The following is a 15,766-nucleotide window of genomic DNA, read 5'->3' as shown; positions in this document are numbered from 1 at the left end:
GTGGGAGGCTTTCAAAGATAGTGCAGGATAAGCATGTCCCGTTGAAGACAAATGATACGAAAGGCAAGATTCGTGAACCGTGGATGACAGGAGAAATCATACGACTAGCTAAGAGGAAAAGGGAAGCGTACAAAAGGTCCAGGCAGCCAAGAACAGAACGGGCCCTAGAGGAATATCAGGAGAGTAGAACCAGTCTTAATGAGGAATCAAGCGGGCTAAAAGGGCAAGCAAAATTAGGGAGAATCCCAAAGCATTTTATTCTTATACAAGGAACAAGCAGGTAACTAGAGAAAGGATTGGTCCACTAAAGGATAGTGAAGGAAGGCTGTGTGTCAAACCTGAGAGATTGGGTGAGATTCTGAATGATTACTTTGCATCAATGCTCACTGAGGAGAGGAATATGAATGTTGAGATTAGAGATAGAAGTTTGATTAGTCTGGATCATGTTGACATAAGGAGGGAAGATGTATTGGGTAGGCTAGAGGTTATTAAGGTGGACAAATCCCCAGGACTGGATGGGATCTATTCCAGGTTCCTGAGGGAGGCAAGAGAGGAAACAGCTGAGGCCCTGACAGATATCTTTGTGGCATCCTTACACACAAGTGAGGTGCTGGAGGAATGGAAGGTTGTTCATGTTATCCCCCTGTACAAGAGTGGTAGTAGGAATATTCCGGGTAACTACAGACCAGTGAGCCTGACATCTGTGGTGGGAAAGTTGCTGGAGAAGGTACTGAGAGATAGGATCTATTTATATTTAGAAAAGAATGATCTTATCAGTGATAGGCAACATGGTTTTGTGAGGGGGGGGAGATCATGTCTTACCAACTTAATAGAGTTCTTTGAGAAAGTAAACAAGTTGATAGATGAAGGAAGGGCTGATGATGTCATATACATGGACTTTAGTAAGGCATTTGATAAGGTTCCCCGGTTCCCCATGGTAGACTAATGGAGAAAGTGAAGTCACATGGTGTGCAGGGTGTTCTAGCTAGGTGGATAAAGAACTTTTTTTTTAGACTAGATTACTTACAGTGTGGAAACAGGCCCTTCAGCCCAACAAGTCCACACCGACCCACCGAAGCGCAACCCACCCAGACCCATTCCCCTACATTTACCCCTTATCTAACACTACGGGAAATTTAGCATGGCCAATTCACCTAACCTGCACATTTTTGGATTGTGGGAGGAAACCCACGCAGACATGGGGAGAATGTGCAAACTGCACACAAAGAGTCGCCAATTGAACCCGGGTCTCTGACGCTGTGAAGCAGCAGTGCTAACCACTGTGCCACCATGCCGCCCACGTTTTTTCCTTTTTAAGAACTGTTTATTCTTCAGAAGCCAAATTTCTCAAGTTAAACACAAGCATATATCTTAATATGATTAAAATTAACCTCGAAACCTATAATGCAAGAGCATTCAGAAAAATAAATCTCAAACTCCGGTTGCTTAATTATTTAATTACAGGTTTTTTTCCCCGAATGTACCCGGTATTCTAAATGCTGCAGGTCTTCTAGAGTTACTTGATGGAAAGCCAAAACTCTAGTATATAAGGTTGGGTTAAATTCAATAGTCATTAGACAACAACGGCCCACCAACTCCTGCTGGCATTTTTGTTTTCCCCCGGTTACCTTTTGCTGTTGATTAGGGCATTTTATGGAGTTTCTCATTTCTGCTACTGAGAACCCATTCAAACTTCTCAAAATGTCATCACCAAGTTCTACATCCATACAGGCAGTACTATCTGATATTCTAGCTCTAGCTTCAATATTCCACAGTCCACCATTACTTGTGAGTTTGTCCAGTAAGGTAACAATGAACTCTTTGATTTGTACCACAGTTATTATATCAGGTTTCTTAGCCAACAGAATGTTTAGATATGTAAACGGTGGAGAATTCAAACCCACAAACTGATTGTTGAACTTTCTTTCATTCATATTGCTTATTTCTGCACCATCATTATGAAAATTGTTTCCACTGCCAAAGGAACCTGAAATTACTTCAGACGAGATGCACAGATTGCCAAGTACTGAATCGTTCTTTGACCTTCTGTCAAAGGACTCATACAGTGTTAATGAGCTAATCTGCTTCTTTCTCAGTTCCATAGTGAGAACACTTGTATTATTTGTTCCATCTACAGAAGGAATGCCTGTCTTTTTCATGGAATTATGTATTTTCAGTATGTATGCCACTTTTAAGATGTTTAGCTTGGCTTTGTAATTGAGATCCAGAAGTATTATCAGCAGCTTTTACATTTTGCTCTTGGCATGGACCGGGTCTGTTATCTGCTGCTTCTGCAACATGCTTTATGTTATTTCTCTGTGGCTCTTCTACGAAGGATTTGAGGGATGTTGGGGACTGGCTCATTGCTCTATCAGGTTCAGTTTCTGCTTTCAGTTCACCCTGCACGAACAAATCATCAAATTCATCCAAGGGAAACTCATCAAATTCTTCATCATTACAATCTAATAATTCTCTATTTTCTCTTTGAAATTCTCTGGACATTCTGGAATCTGGGAGTTCATACTTTGCCATCTGCTGCTGAAGGATCCAAGAGCTGAGGCATCCCATTAGTCCTTTCAGTTGTATTTTGATTGTTACTCACTCTAGCTACAACAATATCATACGATTCTCCAATTAACCTTGCAAGTAGTCTCTCTTGGGAGTTTTCTTCCACAAGTGTCTTCACTTCACTTCCCAACATCCTTATATTTTCAGGCTTAAGAAGCCTATTTCTGATTTGATTTGGAGATGCCGGTGTTGGACTGGGGTGTACAAAGTTAAAAATCACACAACACCAGGTTATAGTCCAACAGGTTAATTGGAAGCACACTAGCGTTCGGAGCAACGCTTCTTTATCAGGTGATAGTCACCTGATGAAGGAGCGTCGCCCCGAAAGCCAGTGTGCTCCCAACCAAACCCGCTGGACCATAACCTGGTGTTGTGTGACACCCCTAACCTTGTTTCTGCTTTGTTTCCTCCACTCCCCCCCCACCCCCCCCACCCCAACCCGGCCCCAATTATCACAGATCAAGATTCTGGGTTAGTCTTCACCAAAGTTAGCTGATAGTTACTTGGATAACATTGTAATCAGTCACATGGTCTTTTGGGTCATTATCATCTTCACTTGTCACACCAAAACCAAACATATCAAAATGTCTTCTATTGTGGTCTTTGTGAGTGTTGTCACATTTGATGTTTCCTAAAACTAGGCACAATGAAAGAATGTTAAAAGTCACAGCCCACAAATACCTGACTGAACTCAGCTCTTGGGTTAAGTAACAAATGTCTGCTAGGTTTCTGAAATCTCAACACTATAGTGGTTGAGCAACAGGAGACAGAGTAGAAGTTGAAGGGAGTTTCTCGAAATGGAGAAAGGTGACCAGTGGTGTTCCACAGGGATCAGTGCTAGGGCCACTGGTGTTTGTGATATACATAAATGATCTGGGTGAGGGCTCTGTTGGTATGATCAGCAAGTTTGCAGACGACATAAAGATTGGTGGAGTAACAGAAAGCATAAGGGACGGTGAGAGAATACTGGAGAATATAGATAGACTTGGGTAGAAAAGTGGCAGATGGATTTCAATCCAGAAAAATATGAGGTGATGCATTTAGGCAAGACTAATTCTAGAGCGAATTATACAATAAACGGAAGAGTCTTGGGAAAAGTTGATGAGCAGAGAGATCTGGGAGTGCAGGTCCATTGTACCCTGAAGGTTGCTGCACAGGTGGAGAGAGTGGTCAAGAAGGCATATGGTATGCTTGCGATAAAAACAATGACTGCAGATGCTGGAAACCAGCATAGAGTCGATCCAACTATGCTACTTTCTCCCCACCCCCACCCTTTTTTCACTTATCTCTCCACCCTTCAGGCTCTCTGCCTGTATTCCTGATGAAGGGCTTTTGCCCGAAACGTCGATTTTACTGCTGCTCAGATGCTGCCTGAACTGCTGTGCTCTTCCAGCACCACTAATCCAGAATATGGTATGCTTGCCTTCATTGGACGGGGTATTGAGTATAAGAGCTGGCAAGTCATGTTAAAATTGTAGAAGACATTGGTTCGGCCACATTTAGAATACAGTTCTGGTTGCCACATTACCAAAAGGATATGGACAGTTTGGAGAGGGTGCAGAGAAAGTTTACAAGGATGTTGCCTGGTATGGAAGGTGATAGCTGTGAAGAGAGGTTGAGTAGGTTAAGTTTGTTTTCATTAGTAAAAAGTTGATTGGGGGGGGGGCCTGATTGAGGTTTACAAAATAATGAAGGGTATAGACAGGGTGGATAGAGATAAGCTTTTTCCCTGGGTGAAGGATTCAGTAACGAGAGGTGAAAAATTTAAGAGGGATATATGCGGCATGTACTTTATATAGAGGGTGGTGGGCGTCTGGAATGCGTTGCCAGCAGAGGTGGTAGAGGCATTTAAGATACGTCTGAACAGATGCATGAGTAGATGGAGTGCAGAGGGATACAGATGCTTAGGAATTAGGCGACAGGTTTAGACAGTAGATTTGTATCGACTCAGACTTGGAGGGTCAAAGGGCTTGTTCCTGCGCTGTAAATTTTCTTTGTTCATACACAGTGAACGCAGACAACTAAAACTTAAACAAAAAAAAAAGGTCTGGGTCTTTATTGACCCATTATGTTATAATCACCAATATTTTCCATGTGAATTCTCTATCTACTGTCAGATATCAGTAATTTATTGTTTAAAGTACAATAACAATGCTCATCAAGAGTTCTGGCTAGACTTATGCAAATAAAAGACTGTAGCATTTAAAGCCTGTAATAGGAATGCTTGTCCCACTTTTAAAGTCTCAACATCCCAACTTATCTCGGTATTCTAGTCCAGTATCTTCAGTCTCCACACCCACTTCAGGGTCCTGACCTTCACATGAGGGATTTCCTCTCTTAACAACTGGTCTCAGGCAGGGTAGTTGATACACACACAAAAGTTATTTTTTATCTTATGTGCTATGCTCTGGAGACTCAAATCTCACTACTAGTGGACTCCACCGTAAGCCATGAGTGCAGAATGTCTCTGTGGCTAGAAGAGCTCCTGCTCAGAGTCAGTGAGGTGGAAGCTGAACTTACATCAGGAAAGGAGGAAAGTTACTTTGTTCCAAGATATAATCATTTCCCTGAAGATGGGATAAGCTGATTTGTTCATTTGTTAAGAATAAGAGCGTGTGACTGCCTGTGAACTAGATAAGAGGGCCAGGAGGGTGAGAGCTTCAGCCCTTGTAATTATCCCATTATATGTCAGGATGATTCAGCTAGTGTGAATAAGCTCACTGGCCATGATATCATAGTGCAGGAAGTCCTTTGAGTGGGGGAGTAAATCGAAATATTGTGGTAAGGTATAGCAGTCAGTGGATAGATACATTTCCCTACAGCTGAGCGCAAGAATTCAGACAACGTTGTTGATGGCCAAGTCCTGCTGTGGGCTCCAGAGGAAGTTGACGTAGAATAGGGTGAATTCAGTTGTTGAAGTCACCATGGTATTAATGACATGGACAATACTAGAGGAAAAAAAAGTTCCTGCTTAGGGAATGTGAGCTGCTAAAATTAAACAGCAAAACCTCAAAGGTAATGTTCTTTGCATTACACCTGGAGTTATGTGCAGATTGGTGTCTAGTAAATAAATCAACAATGAAGGCATGGCTCTGACACATGTATGGGAGAAGTTGGGTTTGCTTCATGGGGCACCGGTGTCAGTACTTGAGAAAGTGGGAGATTATAAGTTGTACAAGCTAAATTGGACAAGGACCAGTATGTTTATATGCCTATACCTGGTACAGAGAGGGAGCTTTGAACTGATTTGCAGGTGGGGACATATCATATGAGAAGAGATGTAGCAAAATATAGTAAATAACAAGATAATGATAATCAGGAATGGCCTGAGATACAAACTGAAGACTACAGCAGCAGATAATCAGAGATGCAAAAATGATAAATATTCCCTCACCTGCTGCAGACCGTGTAACAGCAAAGTCCTCTAGATCCATCAGTAGTGATATTGCTGTTGAGCAATTCTTGGATGAACATTAAAGTGTTCCCCACCCAGAGTACATTCTGTGATTTTGCCACCCTCAATGCTTCCTCCAAGTAGTCTTCAACATGGAGAAATACTGGAGTATATGGGGGTGTAGCACACAATAAACATCAAGAAGTTTCCATAGTCAATGATGAGTCCCAATACAATTCCACTCCCAACTGTATACCACTGTGCTGCCACAACTGCTGGATCTGTCCACTGGTGGGACACCACATGTCCATCACACAAAGCAACTTTCCATTCATTGACTCCATCTAGTACTTCCTGCTGCATTGGGAAGGCGACCAACATAATCAAAGACCCCTCACACCCCAGTTATACTTTTTTCCACCCAATTCCTTCAGGTTGAAGATATAAAAGTTTGTCTATATGTATGACCGATGCAAGAACAAACTTGTTCCCCACTGTTATCAGACTTTTAAATGGCCCTCTTAAATGTTAATGTTGATCTCTCTGCACTTTCTCTGTGGCTGTAATACTGTATTCTGCAACCCTGATGCACTTCTATGGTACAACACTCAAAGCAACTCTTTTCACTGTATTCCATACATGTGACAGTAATAAATCATATCCAGGTATGGTGATATTGTCATACTCGCGGGATCATACTTTAGGCAACATCAGACGTTTGCTTGACCATGTGTGGTACAGTTATCTCAATTATGGCACAGGTCCTCAGATGCCGATAAGGAGGACTTCAAGATTGCCTTTGTTGTTTCTGGTACCTAGCTCCATGCCAGGTCGTCCTTCCAGTATCCGTCCTTCATTTTGAAACTTTGATTTTAAAATCAATATGATGGAACTGAAAGACTTGCTGGACCATTTCAGGGAGCAGTTAAGAGTTATAAACAAGCCAGACCTGGGGAGGACAGCGATGTTTCTTCCCTAAACAGTGTTAATAACCAGATGGGGTTTGATAACAATTGATAATGGTTTCATGGTCACCATTAGACTTTTAATTTTTTTAAAAAATTCACGTTTTATTATCTTCTGTCATGGAACATTTAGTCTGAGACTGCTTTATCAATCCAGTGGCAAAGCACCACAGTATCACCTCCCTTGACAGGATATGGCTATTGTTTGGCATTTGCAGAATTTGCCACTTATGAGCCAAAGCCTGAAGATTGTTCAGGTCGTGAGAGAATGTGTGAATATTATGTACTTAGAGTAAACATCTCCACATCAATGACCTTCCATACATCAGAAGGTTAGAAGTAGCTGATGGTGGTTGGGCCCACATCATTGCTACAGGAGTTCCACAGGTTAATGTACTGAGGTTGAGATGATTGGTGTCCAACAGTCATTTTCCTTTCTGCTGGTTGTGACTCTAACTAGTGGAGCATTTTTCCCTGACTCCATTGACTTGAATTTTGATGGGCTCCTTCATGCTGTACCTGTTTAAGTGCTGCAATGATGCTGACAGCAGTCAGTCTTGCTTCCCTTCCAGTATTTAGCTTCTTTGTTCATGTTTGGACCATAACCACAATGAAGTCTGGAACTAGTTGGAAGTTGATCTGACCATCTGTTTGCAGGTTATTGGTGAGTAAGTGCCATTTGATGGTACTGTCAGTGATACCTTTTGCCACTTGGCTGATGGCTGAGAGAAGGGCAATCACTGGCCAGATTGAACTTGAACTTTTCTTAGGACACACCTGGGAATTATCCACGTTGCTAGGTGGATGCTAGTTTTCTAGCAGTGGTTGAACAATTTTTCTTGAAGCATAGTTGGAGTGCTGGTTTACGGTTACAGGCACTTTGTTGTAAGGCCTTTTTTTAATGCACTCGTGGGATGTGGGTGTCACTGGCCAGCTCGCATTTATTGCCCCTCCCTAATTACCCTTGAGAAGGTAGTAGTGAACTGCCTTCTTGAACTGCTGCATCCCATATGCTGTGGGTTGACCCACAATGTCCTTCGGGAGGGAATTCCAGGATGACAGTGAAGGATGGCAATATTCTGCCAAGTCAGGATCGCGAATGGCTTGGAGGGGAACTTGAAGGTCGTGGTGTTCCCATGTATCTGCTGCCCTTGTCCTTCTAGATGAAAGTGGTTGTGGGTTTGGAAGATGCTGCCTAAGCAGCCAAAGGAATGTCTGCAATGCATCTTGTAAATAGTACACACTGCTGCTACTGAGTAATGGTGGTGGAGGGAATGCACGTTCGTGTATGTGGCGCTAGTCAAGTGGGCCACTTTGTCCTGGATGGTGTCATGTTTTCCATGTGTTGGTGAAGTTAAACCCATCCTGGCAAGGTGGGGAGTATTCCATCACAGTCCTGACTTGTGCCTTGCAGGTGGTAGACAGACTTTGAAGACTCAGGAGGTAAGATGCTGCAGGATTCCTAGCCTCTGTCCCATAGGACTTGAAAAGTCCTGACCTCTAGAAAAATTGAAGTCATCATAAACTCTGCTGCTTATATTTTGCACCAAGTCCTGTTCACCAATTAGGAGAAAGTGAGGACTGCAGATGCTAACCGAAACGTCAATTCTCCTGCTCCTCGCATGCTGCCTGATCTGCTGTACTTTTCTGTTTGCCAGTTACCTGAGTTGCTGAGTTTGCATTAGATCCATGTTCAGTAACACAATTTTTAATTACTCATTCTTGTTTAAAATTTTTCCCTGGCCTCCCTATCTCTCTCCATGTAACCTCCTCCAGCACTTCAATTCTTTGAGAGAATTCTGTTCGGCTAATTCTGGCATTTTCAGTGACTTTACCAGCTTTCAGTAGCTTTACCATTGGTAGCTGGCCTTCAGCAGTGAAGCTTCTAATCTCTGAAATCTCCTCCGAAACCTTCTCCTATCGATTATCTACTTCCCTTTTCCCTCCTCAAAACTGAGAGGGAGGAATTTCCCCCTCCTTAGAGGAGGGAAGAGAAACTCTTCTTGCCACTTCTGCAATTAAATGTTGAGTGACAAGGTCCATGGATGAATTGCTATACTCATTAATTAATGGCCACTTAAGGACCTTTACTTGCCTACTCCCCAATTGGCTACCTCCTTGTCAAACATGAAAAGGGGCTAATTTCCATGGGAAATCCAACTGAGTTGAGAGTGGGAGGAGATCTACCATTGCCCCAATATGGGTCAGACCGACGCACGGATGGTATGCAAGAGGGTAGCCTCTGAAAGCCACCCTCTCACTTCTGACTCTGTTGATACTTCTGTCCCCCGACCAACATCTCATGAGATGAAAAATAGTCTTAGCGTTTCATCTCTAGATTCCCCCAAGAAGTAGGCCTCCACTGGCAAACTTCTGGATGAGGAGATGCTGAAGTTTGATTGGCAGCTTCGCAATTATTGAGGCCTGTGTGCAGGCCCGATACCCACCTTTGCTCACTTCTCCACTCTTAATGAGTTGCTTGATGGATTGATCTGGTGAGTCATCTCATGGATGGGTATGGTGTTTGACTTACCACACATTTTCTTTTTAAATAGAAAGGGAAAATTGGGCCAATGTCTGTAGGAAAGCTTCATGTCATCAGTGAAATCATGATTCAGGGTTAAATTTATTGGATAACTCTCTTATGAGAGCCATTATGGTGTTTAAAGGTCATTTAAAGGTGCTATATAAATGCAAATTATTAAAAACAAAAATGAAAAGGTTGCGCTTTTGCATATTTGGAACTCAGTTCATAAAAGCATTCAGGGAATGTCATTCTTTAAATTCCCATTTCTAACGTAACTTCTCCATCGGTTATTCGAACTGCATTCTGACCTGCTGATTGCTGCTGCCTATAAATAGCTACAGAAATTTAAATCCTTGCCAACAAGGCATCAGCTACATTTTAGTGAGGATTAGCCATGTTTATGTTGTGCTTCATAGTCACGTGACTCACTGCTGCTTTGCCTGCCAAGTGGCGTATGGGCTAATCCTGTTTGTCATTGGCCCTCTATCTCTTGAATGGTTGTAACCGGTGAGATTTACTGGAGCTTTGCAAAACACAAGGAGGTGGCTTTAGTGTAGAAAGGGAAACAAAAGGCCCTCTTTCTAGAAAGGTCTCTCCGTTGTTTGAAACTGCTGAGAATTTGCCAGCTTCTTTTTAAGGAGAACTCAACCTGATTTATTTTCATTGTTCAATCATTTTAGTTTCCTCACAAGCAAATTGTTATTGTTCTGAATATTGTAGGTGGGGTATAATTTTATTATGAAAACCTTGAGCTAAAGATTAAAGTATTCTAATTCCTTTAGAGAAATTAGCGTTGTTTTAAAAAAACATTACCCCTGGGAGCCACTCCATTGCTGTCAATTCTGTAAAAGAGAGGCTGTTTATAACTTGGTGGTGTGTGTCTTCGTTTTATTGTTAGTTTTAACTCCATCAGCACATTCAGTACTGAGCTATAACAACTAATCAGGTCCCAGCTCTGGGCCCAGTTTGTGGAGTCTGCAGAAGTGCTCTCCCAGATTGTGTTTAGTTGCATGTTTATTGGACTAACATGCACTTTCATTAGGTGTTTACACACCCCTCCTAGTGACCAGTTCAGAGTTTAATTACCAAAGGCCTGAGGGTAACGTTTACTGACACAGCAGATTTGTTGATTGAAACTAAGTGAAGAAATAACTTACCAAAATAGTGAACGATTCTTCAATGTATCTGCTGTTAAATATCTTACTAGGTAGTAGTTGGCTGTATTAATTCAGTTCATTTGATTGATTCTGTTTGCCAGAACACCAGTCTCACTAACTCAAAATCAAATGCTTCTGCACCCAAAACCAAGCACAACACAATAATTAAAATGACCAAACATTCGAAAAAGGTGATGGACTTTGTTCACATTCTTATGGGTATTCCTAATATTTATTAGGGTCATAGTGGAACAGTACTTTGGGATGTTCTGAGAATCAGAAGAGGGCTTTATAATACAAACTTGCTTCTTTTCTTTCCCTCTCCTCTCTTGTTAATGATTTGTCTGCTGTTCTCTAATTGAGAGATTTACCCTTGTGCCAGTTTTAACCCCTATCAAAACTTTAGCAGTTTTTTTTAGATCTGAGATTAGTCTCTTTCTCATTGTTTACATTCTTCTGCATTTTGCTCTTTCTTTCCTTTCTGGCATGCCTCCCAAATGTACCAGTAACTATTACAGCACTTCTCTAGCGCTGTAGCACCTGCAATGTTTTGTCTGCCCAACAAAGTTTTATGTTGCTCTGAGGTGCAGAACGTTCTCAAAGGGAAGAGGGGCCAGCAGGAGGTCAATGTACACATTGGAACCAACAAAATAGGAAGGGAAAGGTTGAGAGTTAGGCAGGAATTTAAAAAGGAGGTCCTCTAGAGTAGTGATATCTGGATTAATCCCAGTGCTATGAGCTAGTGAGGGCAGGAATAGGAGGATAGAGCAGATGAATGCATGGCTGAGGAGCTGGTGTATGGGAGAAGGATTCACATTTTTGGACCATTGGAAGCTGTTTTGGGGTAGAAGTGACCTGTGCAAGAAGGACAGATTGCACGTAAATTGGAAGAGGACTGATATACTGGATGTTCGGGAGGATTTAAACTAGTAAGGTGGTGCCACTGTTTAAGAAAGGTGGTAAGGACAAGCCAGGGAACGATAGACCAGTGAGCCTGACATCGATGGTGGGCATGTAGTTGGAGGGAATTCTGAGGGACAGGACGTACATATATTTGGAAAGGCAAGGACTGATCAGAGATAGTCAACATGACTTTGTGCGTGGGAAATCACTTCTCAAACTTAGTTGAGTTTTTTGAAGAACTAACAAAGAGGATTGATGGGGGCAAGAGGTAAATGTGATCCGTATGGACTTCAGTAAAGCGTTTGACAAGGTTCCTCATGGGAGACTGGTGAGCAAGGTTAGATCTAATGGAATAAAGGGAGAACTAGCCATTTGGTTACAGAACTGGCTGAAAGGTAGAAGACAGAGGGTGGTGGTGGAGGGCTGTTTTTCATACTGGAGGCCTGTGACCAGTGGAGTGCCACAAGGATCGGTGCTGGGTCCACTACTTTTCATATAAATGATTTGGATGTGAGCATAAGAGATATAGATTAGATTACTTACAGGTGTGGAAACAGGCCCTTCAGCCCAACAAGTCCACACCAACCCGATGAAGCGCAACCCACTCAGACCCATTCCCCTACATTTACCCCTTCACATAACACTACGGGCAATTTAGCCAGGCCAATTCACCTAACCCACACAATTGTGGGAGGAAACCAGAGCACCCGGAGGAAACCCACACAGACACGGGAAGAATGTGCAAACTCCACACAGAGTCGCCTGAGGCGGGAATTGAACCCAGATCTCTGGCACTGTGAGGCAGCAGTGCTAACCACTGTGCCACTGTGCTGTATAGTTAGTAAGCTTGCTGATGACACCAGAATTGGAGGTGTAGTGGACAGTGAAGAAGGTTACCTCCGATTACAATGGGATCTTGATCAGATGGGCCAATGGGCTGAGGAGTGGCAGATGGAGTTTAAGTCAGATAAATGCGAGGTGTTGCATTTTGGGAAAGCAAATCAGAGCAGGACTTATACACTTAACGGTAAGATCCTACGGAGTGTTGCTGAACAAAGAGACCTTGGAGTGCAGGTTCATAGCTCCTTAAAAGTGGAATCGCAGATAGATAGGATAGTGAAGAAGGCATTTGGTATGCTTTCCTTTATTGGTCAAAGTATTGAGTACAGGAATTGGGAGGTCATGTTGCGGCTGTACAGGACATTGGTTAGGCCACTGTTGGAATATTGCATGCAATTCTGGTCTCCTTCCTATCGGAAGGATGTTGTGAAACTTGAAAGGGTTCAGAAAAGATTTACAAGGATGTTGCCATGGTTGAAGGATTTGAGTTATAGAGAGAGGTTGAATAGGCTGGGGCTGTTTTCCCTGAAGTGTCGGAGGCTGAGGGCTGACCTTATAGAGGTTTACAAAATCATGAGGGATATGGATAGGCTAAATAGACAAAGTCTCTTTCCCTGGGGTGTGGGAGTCCAGAACTAGAGGGCATAGGTTTAGGGTGAGAGGGGAAAGATGTAAGAGACCTAAGGGGCGACTTTTTCACTCAGAGGGTGGTATGTGTATGGAATGAGCTGCCAGAGGAAGTGGTGGACGCTAGTACAATTGCAACATTTAAGAGGCATTTGGATGGGTATATGAATAGGAAGGGTTTGGAGGGATATGGGCCAAGTGCTGGCAGGTGGGACTAGATTGGGTTGGGATATCTGGTCAGCATGGACGGGTTGGACCGAAGGGTCTGTTTCCGTGCTGTACATCTCTATGAGGTTGTCTTTCTCCTTCTGTAATCTACTTTGGAATTATTTTTTGATCATGATTTGTTTTTCTTGTCTCTTTATCTTCCTCACTTTTTCAACTGGTCAATAGTTGATCTCTTTACCGGCTACAAACTAATCACAGTTTGTTGTCCTCTAGAAATTAAACTCTCTTACACGCTACATGAAGGCTTGGTTGGACATATATGTCTCTGTGGGGAGATATCAAAATCCTTTACAATAACCTGCTGTGTAAAACAAACATCTGCCTCCTCAGCTCTACAGTCCCTTCTGAAATAACTCCACAAAGGCTGCCTCTCTGTTATCAGCTCATCCTTTGTTTATACATACATAATACATGACAGTGTCCAGGCTAGCACAGAGCTGGCCCCTAGAGTGATCAGAGCCCTGACACTTCTGTTTATATCTGTCAGCCAGCTCTCCTTGATTGGGCTGTTAACCTGATCCAGATTAGATCTGATGAAGGGCTTTTGCTCGAAACGTCGATTTTCCTGCTCCTCAGATGCTGCCTGACCTGCTGTGCTTTTGCAGCACCACTCTAATCTAGACTCTGATTTCCAGCATCTGTAGTCCTCACTTTTGCCTTGTTAACCTGGTCCAATCAGGGAACTTGTATTCGATCAGGGTCCACCTGGCTGACATTTTTCCATACACTACATCCCTCTCTTCTAATTCCTGGGACATAGCCCCATTCGTTTTTCTGCAGCTTCTCCTGGGCCGTTTTCACACCAGGTCCAGTTCCTTCAACTCTGGCTCGGATACTAGCAGTGTGTACCAGTCCATAGGCCATCTCTTGCGCCTGGAGTGTCTCAGCCGAAATTCATCTTCAGGTAATAACGGTGTTGAGGCAGTGACATGTCATGACCATCTTGTCTTCAGAGGTTTCTTCGACACTAGACAGAAAGGGAAAACCCATGGGTTCTGACAACCTTGCAGGATGTTCTGAGGGGGCCAGGTATGTTTTGTTCCTGTTCCGTTTGTGAGGTTGCAGCTTTCATGTGGATCATGTGCTTGTTCAGGTCTGCCTCACCTACCCAAACTTTGCATTCTTAGGACCTGACCTTCCATCAATCATGCCTTTTGCCCATGCAGTGCCCCTCCCTTGGTTTTGATACCAAACTTTGTCCCTTGAAGTAAAATGCCTCCCTCTTAGAAGAGTCTTGTGCCCGATGTTGGAGTTTCTGTTGCTGTTTCCCTTTACCCCTCCTAGAGTCCAGGAAAATCAGATTTAACATGGTGTGGAGTCCTCTCCCCATTAGCAACTCTGCTGGAGCTGTCCCTGTGGTTGCATGGGAGTGGTCCTATAATCAAATAGGAACTGGCACAGTTTAATATTTAGTGGAGTTTCTTTAAGCCTTCCTTCAAAGTTTGGACTGCTCCTTCTGGCAGACCATTGGATGATGGATGGTTTGGAGCTGTCCAGATGCTATTCGACTGTAGGAAATATTCAAATTTCTTGCTGGTAAATGATGTCTGTTATCTGTGACCAGTATATCCAGGAATCTGCATATTGCAAAAAATGCTCACAACTTTTAGATAGTCAACCCCATGTTGGATGAATGAACTCTGTGCACAGCACAATCAGTTCGAGTTGCTGTCCACAATTACTAAAAACATACAGCCCCATGAAAGGACCAGCAAAGTCAACCTGTAACCGAGTCCAGTGTTTACCCAGCCATTCCCACAAATACGGGGGAGCTGTTGGTGGTAATATTATCCTTGTTGGCACTCTGGGCACTGCTCTACCAACATGATTATGTCAGGATTCAGTCCTGGATGCCAAACATAATTTCTTGCCAATAAGACTCTGATAGATTTCAGCCAGTATTTTGCAATGACCTTTATTCGGATCGATCACTCTTGCTCTCCATAGTAAATATGCCATCCTGGACTGTGAAACTGGCCCAGTACTGCCCCAGAAACATTTCAGTTCTGGTTATAATGGCCCTTTTGTTTCTCCCATTAGCACAGTTGTTTTAGTTTTGCCAAGACGTGATCATTTTATGTCCAAAGTCTGATATTGTCAGCAGTAACTGGAAACATATCTCGAAAATTTAAAACCAGAATGGACTCTTCTGGGGAGGCATACCAGTACCTGCCAGTGGGAGGCAGTTCAGGGCATCTCTATTTGCTACTTGGCCTCATGGAGCCAACACTACCTCGATATTGTACAGGAAGGCATCATCATATGTCAGCACCACATCTTGCTTGTGATCGTAGTTTGCCAACACCTTAGACAATGATAGCTGTTTCTTCACTAGCCCAATGGCTACATCTTGGCGACAAGACCATTTCCAAGATTGGCCTTTTGTCAATAGCAGATATAAGGGTGCCAGAACGGAGGCCAGATTGTATATGAATTTTCCATAAGAGCCCAAGGAAAGACCTCGGCTCTGATACTGACATGGAAGCCTGAGCACCTTTGATAATTCTCACTTATTTTTCAATCGACTGTAACCCGGTTTTGTTGACTCTGTAGCCCA

At 43.0% G+C, this 15,766-nt stretch overlaps 1 protein-coding gene and 1 pseudogene across 3 annotated transcripts in view; one reads left to right on the top strand and one right to left on the bottom strand.

The window, feature by feature from the left end:
• The window catches only part of ctif (CBP80/20-dependent translation initiation factor), a 230,741-nt gene that overhangs the window by 68,030 nt on the left and 146,945 nt on the right, over nt 1–15,766 (top strand). The gene's annotated exons all lie outside the window — the stretch shown is intronic.
• On the bottom strand, nt 1,455–14,073 carry LOC140482849 (recQ-mediated genome instability protein 1-like; annotated as a pseudogene).

This window comes from Chiloscyllium punctatum, chromosome 1 (assembly GCF_047496795.1).
Source record: "Chiloscyllium punctatum isolate Juve2018m chromosome 1, sChiPun1.3, whole genome shotgun sequence".
NCBI classification, from domain to species: Eukaryota; Metazoa; Chordata; class Chondrichthyes; order Orectolobiformes; family Hemiscylliidae; genus Chiloscyllium; species Chiloscyllium punctatum.
The sequence above is the reverse complement of the archived record's forward strand: the minus strand, read 5'-3'. Positions and strand labels throughout refer to the sequence as shown.